This window comes from Musca domestica, unplaced genomic scaffold, assembly GCF_030504385.1.
Source record: "Musca domestica strain aabys unplaced genomic scaffold, Musca_domestica.polishedcontigs.V.1.1 84, whole genome shotgun sequence".
NCBI lineage: Eukaryota > Metazoa > Arthropoda > Insecta > Diptera > Muscidae > Musca > Musca domestica.
Genome location: NW_026712417.1, coordinates 457352 through 469970, shown reverse-complemented (window position 1 = coordinate 469970; position 12619 = coordinate 457352). Strand labels below are relative to the sequence as shown.

Sequence of the window (12619 nt, the reverse complement as noted above, 5' to 3'; positions counted from 1 at the left end):
CAAAGATATTTCTGAGCTGTATTTGATATATTTCCCTGAATATCGTTGTTACGGAGTGCATATTACGGTTGTGGGTAACAAATGTAACAAATCGGATGAATAATATATATGGAAGCTATAGCTATATCTGAACCGATCTTCACCAAATTTGGCATACTACCTTCTAGACTCAATTCGGTCGTAAGTGCCAAATTCCATCCCATTTGGACAAATTTTACACGTTTGGTGCATAATAAAAGGTAAATCGGATGAAGTTAGATATGGGAGCTATATCTAAATCTGAAGCGATCTCGATAAAATTTAGCAAAATTATTTCTGAGCTGTATTTGATATATTTCCCCAAATATTGTTGTTGCATAGTGCATATTACGGCGGCGGTGGACAAAAATAACAAATCGGATGAACAATATATATGGGAGCTATAGCTATATCTGAACCGATTTCGATCAAATTTGGCATACATATTTTCAGGCCTAATTTGGGTGTATATGCAAAATTCCATACAATTCGGGCTGATATTACTCGTTTGGTGCACAATGAAAGGCAAATCGGACGAAGATATATATGGGAGCTATATCTAAATTTTGACCGATTATCTCCAATTTCAATAGGGTTCGTCCTTGGGCCAAACAAAAGATCTTTGCAAAATTTCATCTGGATCGGGCAATAAATGCGACCTGTACTTTGTTTACAAAAATACATGGACAGACGGACGGACGGACGAACATGCATAAATCGACTCAGAATGCGATTCTATGCAGATCATCAAAAGGAACTATGGGTCTATCTCGTTTCCTTCTGCCTGTTACAAACAAATGCACAAAGACATAATACCCTGACCACCTTGTGGTGTAGGGTATAATGATATTTTCTTATTGAAGTTATACTTAATATACCCTTTAACCACTGTCCCCCCCAAGTTAAGTAAAACTAACACCAACACATAATAGCAACAACAAAGCAGGCAATGCATTTGATGCATAATAATCACTCTGCGTACACTCTTTCTCATTCACAATTAACCTGCAATGACAGTTGTTAGCCATGAAGAAGAGAAGAAACCAGCTGAGCGTCACCGTCACCGTCAATGCGACCAACTTAAGCCACCACTACAAGCAACGACTGGCGGGACTGGCTGAATGGCAGAGTTTATGAGCCAACAAGAAGTTGGCCAACAATACGGCCAAGTTAGTCTGCAAATGAGCAGTCAAGTGAACGGTTTTTAAAGACGTCTGCGCATTGAATTTTGATTTGAACAAAAAAAATTAACAAATATTTGGTTGGTGGAAAAAACCAACTAAAATAAAAATCAAAAAATAAAAAGTTAGTAAAACAAAAAAAAAAAAAAAAAAAAGATAAAGAAAATTAAAGAGAAAAACAAAATAAAAATTATTTTTAAATAAAACTCAAGTGATTGTTAAGCAAAAAAATTCCACACAATTTTATTTAAAGGAAATTGAAAAAGAAAACCCAGAAAAAAATTATTAACAAGTGTCTGGATATTTCGTTCGTTAAAAAAAATCATACATTCAAACATATACGCGTGCGTGTGTAACCATTAAGTGTGTGACTTGTAACGTTTACTGTCGTTTTTCCATATTTCCATTATTTTCCTCTTTCATTTCTTTTCCAATTTTATTTTCATTAATTTCTTTGGTGTAACGCGACTAAAACATAAAATAAATAAACAAGTTATTAAAACACGCTCTACTATTTCTTCCTTTTATTTTATATCGAATTTTTTGTAGGATTTTCAAAATTTGGATTTAATTTTTTTTTTGCCTTTCGCCTGCTGAAAGTTGGATTAACCCTCAAATCGTTTTGATTTGTTTGAATTTTCAAAAAAACTGTTTTTTTTAACTTTAAGGTAAGTTTGACTTTCATGAAAAGTGTTTTTTTTTTTGTTTTTTTGGTTTTTCTCCTTGTCCATTATACCTTTCGTTTAGTTTATTGCTCTCTTTTTTGTCTCGCTCATGCGTTGTTGTTTTTTTTTCTGCAATTGCAACATGCAAAGTGTCTGATTTTTTTTTTCGGCTCCCACTTCTTTTCTTTCGCAATGTAACAGCGCTGAACAGCAGCGTTTAAAATATGTATAAATACCTCGTTTTAAAATATTTCAAAACTTTATTTTCATCATCATCATCGTCGTCGTCGTTTGGCTCATGATCGCCATCACCACTGAGTATTGCAAAATATTTCAAGCATAGCCGAAGAAGAAAAAGAAAATGATCAAAAGAAACAAATTGTTTAAGCCGCAGTGGGTAGCAAAACATTTTTTAGCATACAAAAACAATTAAGATTTTTCACACAACGCCAATAAAAAATGTTTTGGAAACCGAACTAAGCATGTTCAAAAATCCCTTTTGCAAAATGTACTTCTATTTGGGAAAATGTTAACAAAACCCTCATTATACCCTACACCACAAGGTGGTCAGGGTATTATGTCTTTGTGCATTTGTTTGTAACAGGCAGAAGGAAACGAGATAGACCCATAGTTCCTTTTGATGATCTGCATAGAATCACATTTTGAGTCGATTTATGCATGTCCGTCCGTCCGTCTGTCCGTCTGTCCATGTATTTTTGTATACAAAGTACAGGTCGCATTTATTGCCCGATCCAGATGAAATTTTGCAAAGATCTTTTGTTTGGCCCAAGGACGAACCCTATTGAAATTGGAGATAATCGGTCAAAATTTAGATATTTGCGATTTGCTTTTTTTGTGCACCAAACGCGTAATATCAGCCCGAATTGTATGAAATATTGCATATACACCCAAATTAGGCCTGAAAATATGTATGCCAAATTTGATCGAAATCGGTTCAGATATAGCTATAGCTCCCATATATAATGTTCATCCGATTTGTTATTTTTGTCCACTGCCGCCGTAATATGCACTATGCAACAACAATATTTGGGGAAATATATCAAATACAGCTCAGAAATAGATTTGCTAAATTTTATCGAGATGGGTTCAGATTTGGATATAGCTCCCATATATAACTTCTTCCGATTTACCTTTTATTGTGCACCAAACGTCTAATATTTGTCCAAATGGGATGGAATTTGGCACTTACGACCGAATTGAGTCTAGAAGCTAGTATGTCAAATTTGGTGGAGATCGGTTCAGATATAGCTATAGCTTCCATATATATTATTCATCCGATTTGTTACATTTGTTACCCACAACCGTAATATGCACTCCGTAACAACGATATTCAGGGAAATATATCAAATACAGCTCAGAAATATCTTTGCCAAATTTTATCGAGATCGGTTCAGATTTGGATATAGCTCCCATATATATCTTTATCCGATTTCAAATTAATTGTGCACCATATGTGCAATACAATTCCGAATTTAAAAGATACAAATGCTTCGGCATATTTAGTCCTTTGAACTTTAAATTATAATTATAATCATAGCGTGTGTGATTGAATTCTCCCATAAAAACTTTTAATTGTTATGTGGAGCTCTACTTAATTAGCAAAGTGGTGTAGGGTATCATAAAGTCGGCCCCGCCCGACTCTAAGACTTTCTTTACTGGTTTTTTTATTGAAATCGAGATCTTAGACATAAATATATTTGAATATATAAGCAATTTTATTTTTATTATATACCACATTTTTATACCCTACAACACTTTGTGTTGGGGGTATTATAAGTTTGATTGGGCCAGAATTTATGTAACACCTCGAAATATTGGTTTCCCATATAGGAAAGTATATATGGATCTTCCTAGCTCGCCGAGCTGAGTTGATCTAGCTATGTATGTCCATCCGTCCGTCTGTCCGCCTGTCCGTCTGTCCATGTTAATTTGTAATCACTCTACAGGTCGCAATTATGGCCCGATCTTCACGAAATTTAAAATGTAGGTGGGGTTAATGTCCGAATAGAACCCTATTTCTTTTGAAGGTGATCGCCAAATGTTTAGGGGTTGAAATGGACCAAATACTGAAAAAATGTCAGATTTTGCAGTAGCTATACAGGTCGCAATTATAGACCAATCGACGCGGAATTTCGCATATAGCTAGAGTTTAGGGCGGGGAAGAAGCCTACCAATTTGGGTGGTCATCGGATAATATTTAGCGGGTAAAATAGACCATATCTTTTGTGTTTAAAAAAATTCAAAATTTTTCATTAAACCGCGAATATTTTAAATCCCGGCGAAATCAAAAGCCATGATAAGGTTTCTTCTGATCTTTACATTGATGTTAACATCCATCAAATCGGATATATAGCAAAATTTGTGCGATATATATGTCTATCAAAGAAGATATGCTTGAAAGATCTCTTATACGTCGAGAACGGCTGAACTGATTTCGACAGTTCTCATTAATTCAGAATGGCCTCTTGGCAGGAAAGAAAAAACGTCTAAAAATTTCTCTCTAAAGATGAAAATATTGATTTTCTAACATTTTCTCATATTTTTTCAATGTTGGCATATTTTCATTTTGAATTAAACATTCGGTAATATTTCTACAGCTAACAAAACTAAGTAGTTAGGATATCAGGATATCATATACAGATCGCATTTATGGCCCGATCCTTACGAAATTTTGCATGGGGGTAAGATGAGGGTCAGAATAGAAGGCTACTCTCTTTGGAGAGGATCGCCATATATTTAGGGGTTGAAATGGACCAAAAACTCCAAAATTGTCCGCAGGTCGTAATTGTCGCCCGGTCCTCACGCACATTTGCATGGGGGTTACCGGACATTGCAAAAGCCAAATAGTTTTGGATGGCCATCCAAAAATATTCAATGTGTGAATAGTTTGCCAACTTTTGTAGACAAAATACGAAAATGTCGATTCCAGTGACTTTTTGGAGAATTCACAAATACAATAAAGACGCACTTCTGACTATTTCGTTAAGGCTGATTTCGTTGAAGAATATAGTCAAATGTCTGTATCTCATATAGATGCGTTTCAGTCAAAAACCAATAATAAATGTTAATCTTTTGCCACTTCTGAGAGATTATAGGTCTTTGGGAAATATTGGTTCCAGATCTAGGAAGACCATTTACGTGCAACATCTACCAATAAATTGGAATTGAGGAAATTCGTTTAAGTTGCTATTATTCGAAAATTAGAGAACGGAACCTGATGGTTTTCTTTTATTATTCGTCACAATATCTTGTGGAATTATTTCGAGTATCTCGCCTATATAAACTGTATCGTTTATTATAGTGTTGTAGGGTATTCAACGGTCGGCCCCGCTCGACGGTAGCCTTTGCTTACTTGTTTTAGAATATTTTTGACCCAGCAACATCTCCCATTACCAAATTATGGGGATTCTAATCAATTTTTGTCAGTTTTAATTTTTTTTTTTTTGCAAGGCAATTGCAGCGGAAGGAAGTATTTATTTTTGGGCTGCCAATGTCGACAATTTTCATACCCTCAGCCGTACAGGGTGAGTTGAAAAAACTGCAACCAACTTCAGACTGCTGTCATTTCTATGCCACTCGACCGACAGCTCTTAAAATTATTCCAGTGACAGCTCATTATATTGTTTACAAGCGTACAAAAGCATTTTGGTGAGAATTTTCCAGGAAAAAAGTTATTCGTGATGGAATTCAAGCGTGATAATGTGATTTCTTTATATTTGGCTGGAAATCCCCAAGTAGCCTTCGTTAGAGCAATCCAACATTTAAATATAAATAAATCTTTTGTGACTTGTACCATCGTTCGTTACCGCGATGCTGGTAGTGTAGCCCGACATCAAGGAAGTGGACGGAAGAAAACGGCATCATCAGCAGAAATGGTTCGAAAAGTAAAGAAGCGACTTGATCGAAACCCGCGTCGCAGGTGGCCGAAAAAATGGCTCGTGAGCTGAACATATCGCAATATTCCATTCAGTAAATATTGAAAAATGAGCTCGGGATAAAGCCATTGAAATTCCAAAAAGTGCAAGAACTTACACCGCAACAGAAAGAAAATAGATTCAAAAGAGCTAAAGAGCTGCTTCGCTTGGCCGAAAGTAGTGAACTGCCGAAATGGGTTTTCTCCGATGAGAAAACATTCGTTTTCCTGCAGGTTGTAAATAAGGAAAATGATCGTGTTTACTTGCCAAAGAGGTTAGCTGAAAATGTGCACCTTCGGTTGGCCACCAGAACTCTAGCGCCGGCCATGGTGATGGTGTGGGCCGCCATAACGGCCGGTGGTCGCTCTCCGCTCGTATTAATCGACCGTGGCATCAGAATAAGTGTCGAATATTATCGCGAAAATATTCTGGAGGGTGTATTAAAGCCTTGGTCACGCTAACATTTTGGCCGCAGACCTTGGACATTCCAACAGGACTCAGCACCATCGCACTCAGCACGCGTATTTTGGAAAGCAATTTTGGCACTAAAAAATACCAAAGTTTCGATCAGCTCAAGTAAGCGTTTCGCCGGGAATGGACCAAATTACCACAGAGCAACATTCGGGCAGTATGTGACGGTTTCATTTGCCATTTGAAGGCCATAATTCGTACCAAAGGTGACCAATTCGAACAAATCTAAACTTATTATAAAATTTGATGCTATTTTCGACATTTTTTGCTTTCATTCAAGAAAAATTTAAAAAAAAAATGTTAAATTTATGACGTTTGACTTTGTTGGAGTTTTTATCTCACCCTGTATGGCTAGAGAGAAATAAAGGTTTTAGACCCTAGGTCTATTTGAACCAAATCCGTTTCAGGACATTTGAAGTCAATCTAGGGGTGTCTTTCTGGCTGGCTGGTGCTCACGAAAACTCTCGAAGGGTGTATTCGATTTGACCCAACCTTAATACATCGTAATATTATTGTCAAGCTTAAATCGAGTTCGGAGGTGGTCAGTATTGTCCTTTCATAATCCGTCCATTCCTTCTGGTACCGCCCTCACAAAATGTCTAAGTTTTCACAGAATCCCAATATTTGTATTGTAGTGCTATATCAGGTGTGAAAATATCGGCTCACTCATCAAGTACCTCCCCCACAACAGGTCCAAATTTTGAATAATTGAGTTATACCTCCCTAAATTCGGTATTTTGATTATTTTTCCTACATTTTTTACGGATTTGTCTAAAAATTGGTATTTGTAGGTGATAATGCGTTCTAGCTTGTGTGGTGAAACATTGTACATATAGGTCCACGTTTTGTATGGCCCCTTCCCGATATTCGGTATTTTGATGATTTTTGCCCCATTTTTCGCGGATTCGTCTAAAAATTGGTATTTGTTGGCTATAATGGGTTCTAGCTTCGTTGGCAAAACATTGTATGTATAGGTCTATTTTGATGATTTTTGTCACAATTTTTTTCACGGATTTGTCTAAAAATCGATATTTGGTGGTCATAATGGGTTCTAATTTTTCCTTTACCCTAAGGTGGAGGGTATTAAAAGTTCGGCCCGGCCGGCCGAACTTATTGTTTTTTAATTATTTTTATTAACAAGGGATTTGATGGGAAGATGGGATATAGCTGTCAACTCCTTCTGGTACCACCCCACAAAGGGGTCTACATTTTACACAACCAAACGCTCATAAAATGCGAAATAAGCGTCCGATTCTTTCTAAATATCACACATCCCAGTACTTTTTCCAACATAAGATCTAGTGAGAAGATGATCCGAATTGTCAATACTTATATTTTTCATACCCAGCCTGTCCAGCCCATCTCAGCCAACCCATCGATTCTATTCAAACTGGTATATCTAAATATTTCTCTCAACCAGAGATTTTATTTGAATATGGATTTTATTGGTCCAGTCCTCCTTCACAAAAATTTAAAATTGTTATTAACAATTATTCGCATAACATTTGTCAATATCAGATGAAGTGGAATACTTCGCTTCACTATATCTGAAACCTCATGCATATTTCAACATTTTCCAAAAATTAAAAAAAAAAAAGCATACATTCCAAATCTGCAACGTTGTAATATTTATATTAGACTTAGGTCAGATACGAAATTTACAATATTGGCATACTGCTTTAGAACCTCCATAAAGGGTCAAAATGTATTTCGGCATAGCCGAACTTTTTACTTTTAATTAGTTTTTTATACCCTACACCACAAGGTGGTCAGGGTATTATGTCTTTGTGCATTTGTTTGTAACAGGCAAAAGGAAACGAGATAGACCCATAGTTCCTTTTGATGATCTGCATAGAATCACATTCTGAGTCGATTTATGCATGTCCGTCCGTCAGTCTGTCCGTCTGTCCATGTATTTTTGTAAACAAAGTACAGGTCGCATTTATTGCCCGATCCAGATGAAATCTTGCACAGATCATTTGTTTGGCCCAAGGACGAACCCTATTGAAATTGGAGATAATCGGTTAAAATTTAGATATAGCTCCCATATCTTCGTCCGATTTGCCTTTTATTGTGCACCAAACGTGTAATATCAGCCCGAATTGTATGGAATTTTGCATATACGACCAAATTAAGCCTAAAAATAAATATGCCAAAATTGATCGAAATCGTTCAGATATAGCTATAGCTCCCATATATATTGTTCATCCGATTTGTTATTTTTGCCCACCGCCGCCGTAATATGCACTCTGCAACTACAATATTTGGGGAAATATATCAAATACAGCTCAGAAATACATTTACTAAATTTTATTGAGATCGGTTCAGATTTGGATATAGCTCCCATATATAACTTCGTCCGATTTACGTTTTATTGTGCACCAAACTTCTAATATTTGTCCAAATGGGATGGAATTTGGCACATACGACCGAGTTGAGTCTAGAAGCTAGTATGTCAAATTTGGTGAAGATCGGTTCAGATATAGGTATAGCTTCCATATATATTATTCATCCGATTTGTTATATTTGTTACCCACAACCGTAATATGCACTCCGTAACAACGATATTCAGGGAAATATATCAAATACAGCTCAGAAATATCTTTGCCAAATTGTATCGAGATCGGTTCAGATTTGGATATAGCTCCCATATATATATCTTTATCCGATTTCAAATTAATTGTGCACCAAATGGGCAATACAAGTCGCATATGCTTCGGCATATTTAGTCCTTTGAATTTTAAATTATAATTATAATCATAGCGTGTATGATTGAATTCTCCCATAAAAAGTTTTATTTGTTATTTGGAGCTCTACTAAATTAGCAAAGTGGTGTAGGGTATCATAAAGTCGGCCCCGCCCGACTTTAAGACTTTATTTACTGGTTTTTTAATGATTTAGTTTCTCTTCAATTTAAGTTAAAATTTATCCTTTGCCTGTTTTTGAACACACTATTTAGACTTTGCCTGGCAGCTTAGACTCCCTGCATGACCATTATAATAATGCAAACAAAACAAAAGACTTAAGACACAAACTTCAAATATATGTGTTTAGCATTTTTCATAAAAGTTTACATTTTAAAATAAAGAAGACACTTTTTAGTTTGGCCCCATTTATCAGTAAGTTAATATAAATATTGTGCCATTTCAAATACAAATCACCCAATTAAAATCCCGGTTTGTATAAAAAATTAGATCCAACCACCAAAAAAAAAACATTAGTAACGCCATTAAAATTGAATATTGTTATCAAAAAAAATAAATAACCCATATAACACACACAGATGATGGTGCCAAAAGATGGGTGGAGGGCACATTAGGTCGACCAACACCCAAAGCATACTAAAACTACAATGAAGATGGTGTAAAAGGCATAGTATAAAATAGTTTTCTTCGTTTAATTGCCTTTTACAGTCTTACGGGCAGACATACAGACAGATGCGTTTACAACTTTGGCGTGTTTAGATTATTTACTCCACGTTTTATAAGTCGTTTATTTTCATTTACTGGGGGCTTTTCATACTCTACGAATGCCGAAATGGAAAGAAATAATAATAAAAAAAAACAAAAACAAAACCACCAACAAGAAATTATAACATTTTTATGCCAATTTTACTTTCTTTCAAAACTAAAATTGTGTTATGATTACGATGGTGGTGCTGCTGATAACCACCACAGTGAAGATGATGGCTATGATGATGATGATGCTAGTTATGACGGCAGAAGGCTTTCATTTTCTATAAGTGAAAAAAACAAACAAAAACTTGAAATAAAATGAAATCGAATCTAAAACACCGTCTGTAATTACTTGTGTCTCGTTGAGCCGACTTCTGTGTGTTGGCTTTGGCTAAAGTGTTTTAAGTGATATCAGCTGTTGATGTTTTAATGGAAGCTTTAATGTTTGTCTAGGAGTTGTGTAAGGTGTTGACATTGTACTTCTATTATATTGATGTGAATTGTTTAGTAATTTTCATTCACAAATGTACCTGTGATTTTAATTTATTTAATTTTTAATTTAAAGAAGATCAATGAAAGTTGTCTCATCTATAAAAGTCGTGCGAATGGTATTTGAGTTAAAAAAAAATCTTTAAAAAAACCTTTGTATATAACGAAGGTATGTAAAAAACTGAGACAAGTTTTTCGACCTACAGAAAATCTGAAAAAAGGCATCTATCAATTTTTGAATTCTTATTTAAACCTCAGCATAAAATGTACATCCCACCTTGATTTCAAAAGAAATAATGACAAACGAACAACCATGATCAAATATCTCTAAACTGATTCGAACCATATGCTAATCTTTTATACTTTAGGGAGTCTGAAATGTCAATAATTTAATAAACATCCATTTGCTGATTAAATTCCCTTAACTGTAACGTTTCATTTTTCAACACATAAAACTTTTTCTTCTTGCCTATTTTAGTTCTTTTGTCTTTTTATACCCTCCACCATAGTTTGTAACACCTCGTAATGTAAATTTTAGACACCACAAGGTATATATATTTTTGATCTTTAAATAATAAGATTTTTCGAGCTTTAGGCCATTGTAGATTTATTTTTATTGATTACAATAAGATTTTCCCAACATTTCGCAATTATCAAATTGCATCTTCAGGGGTAATCTATTTGAGAAAACATAATTATAAATATCACATTTGCATAAAATAGTCAGATTAACTTAACTCTTCTTCTCTTCTTTGTCAAGTGTCGATTCCTCAAGATAATATTCTTGAGTAGCATACAATTCTATGTCGATTTAGCGATGTCCGTCCGACTGTGGAAATCAGTCTAGCTTCCGAACGAAATTAAGTAAGTTCATAAAATCTTACTCAAATGTATATTATGTCCGCAAGACATTTGAAAATGGGTCCACATCTTCGTATAGCACCCATATAACAGTACATCCCGACAATGTATTGTTTATATACATACATATATATATTATTTATACCCTACAACATTTTGTGTTGGGGGTATTATAAGTTTGACTGGTCCAAAAATTATGTAACACCTCGAAATATTGGTTTCCCAAATAGGAAAGTATATATGGCTCTTCCTATCTCGCCGAGCTGAGTCGATCTAGCTATGTATGTCCGTCCGTCCGTCTGTCCATGTTAATTTGTAATCACTCTACAGGTCGCAATTATGGTCCGATCTTCACGAAATTTAAAATGGAGGTGGGGTTTGGGCCAGAATAGAAGAAGAAGAAGGAGATGATCGCATAATATTTAGGGGTTGAAATGGACCAAATACTAAAAAATTTCCTGATTTTGCAATTGCTCTACATGTCGCAATTATAGACCAATCGACGCGGAAGTTAGCATGGAGCTAGAGCTTAGGGCTGGGCAGAAGTCTTCTAATGTTGATGGTCATCGGGTAATATTTAGTGGGTGAATAGACCATAACATTTGTGTTAAATAAAAGTCAAATTTTTCATTAAACCGCGAATATTTTTAATCCCAGCGAAATCACAAATAGATGAAGAGGTCAATTCTGACCGTTACGTAGATGCCGATTGTAAATATACCTGATATATATCGGGAAATATATACAATGTAAATATACAATGGAAGGGGGTGTTAGCTAGAATGCATATATCTCAAGATTGGCTTTACCGATTTTGACAAATTTTGTCAATTCAGAATGCCCTCTTCGCATAAGAGAATAAAATCTAAAAAAATCGCATAAAATGTGTCAATAATGGTGTTATTATAGATTTTGTAGCATTTTGTGACATTTTTTTATGTTTTCATATTTTTTATCGCATGCTATTTTTTCAATTTGATTTATAATATTGAAATGTACATTTTGTAAAATTTTTTCACCTTACAACACGGGTTGGGGTTATTATATACAAATTGAAATTATCGCCCGAATTCACGAAGGCTCAGAAGAGGCTCAGAAGAGCTATTGTTTTTAAAGATGACTGCAATATATTTAGGGGTTGAAATGGACCAGCAACTAAAAATGTTCCTGATTTTGCAGCCGTTATAAGGTCGCAAAAAGAAACCAAAGGACACGAAATCTCCAATGTAGTTAGGGTTTAGGACAGTGGGTAGAATGGACCACTACTTTTGTGTGAAAAAATACCAACATTAATTACAGGCGATATCCGAAATACACAAAAGGCGAACTTCTGGGTTTTTATGCTAATTTTGTTGATGAATATAGCCAAATATCGTAGGCAAGCAAATCATATAGATGGGTCTTAATTTTTAGATGCAGAGCGGCTTCTTGCTTTTGGAGATGATCGCAAAATTTTTAGTGGCTCAAATGTCCCTGGTCAAAATGGAAAAGGGCAATATCTGGGCAGTGCTCCATGACAAAATGTCAAAAGCGAAATCTTCCAA

The 12619-nt window shown here is 35.2% G+C and overlaps 1 protein-coding gene across 1 annotated transcript in view; it reads left to right on the top strand.

The window, feature by feature from the left end:
* The first annotated feature begins 1181 nt into the window (after positions 1-1181).
* The window catches only part of LOC131806691 (uncharacterized), a 41366-nt gene continuing 29928 nt past the window's right edge, over positions 1182-12619 (top strand). The window contains exons 1-2 of the mRNA XM_059131251.1: positions 1182-1323; positions 1749-1867. The gene's annotated coding sequence lies outside the window, so the exon portion shown is untranslated. The remainder of the gene's footprint in view (positions 1324-1748; positions 1868-12619) is intronic.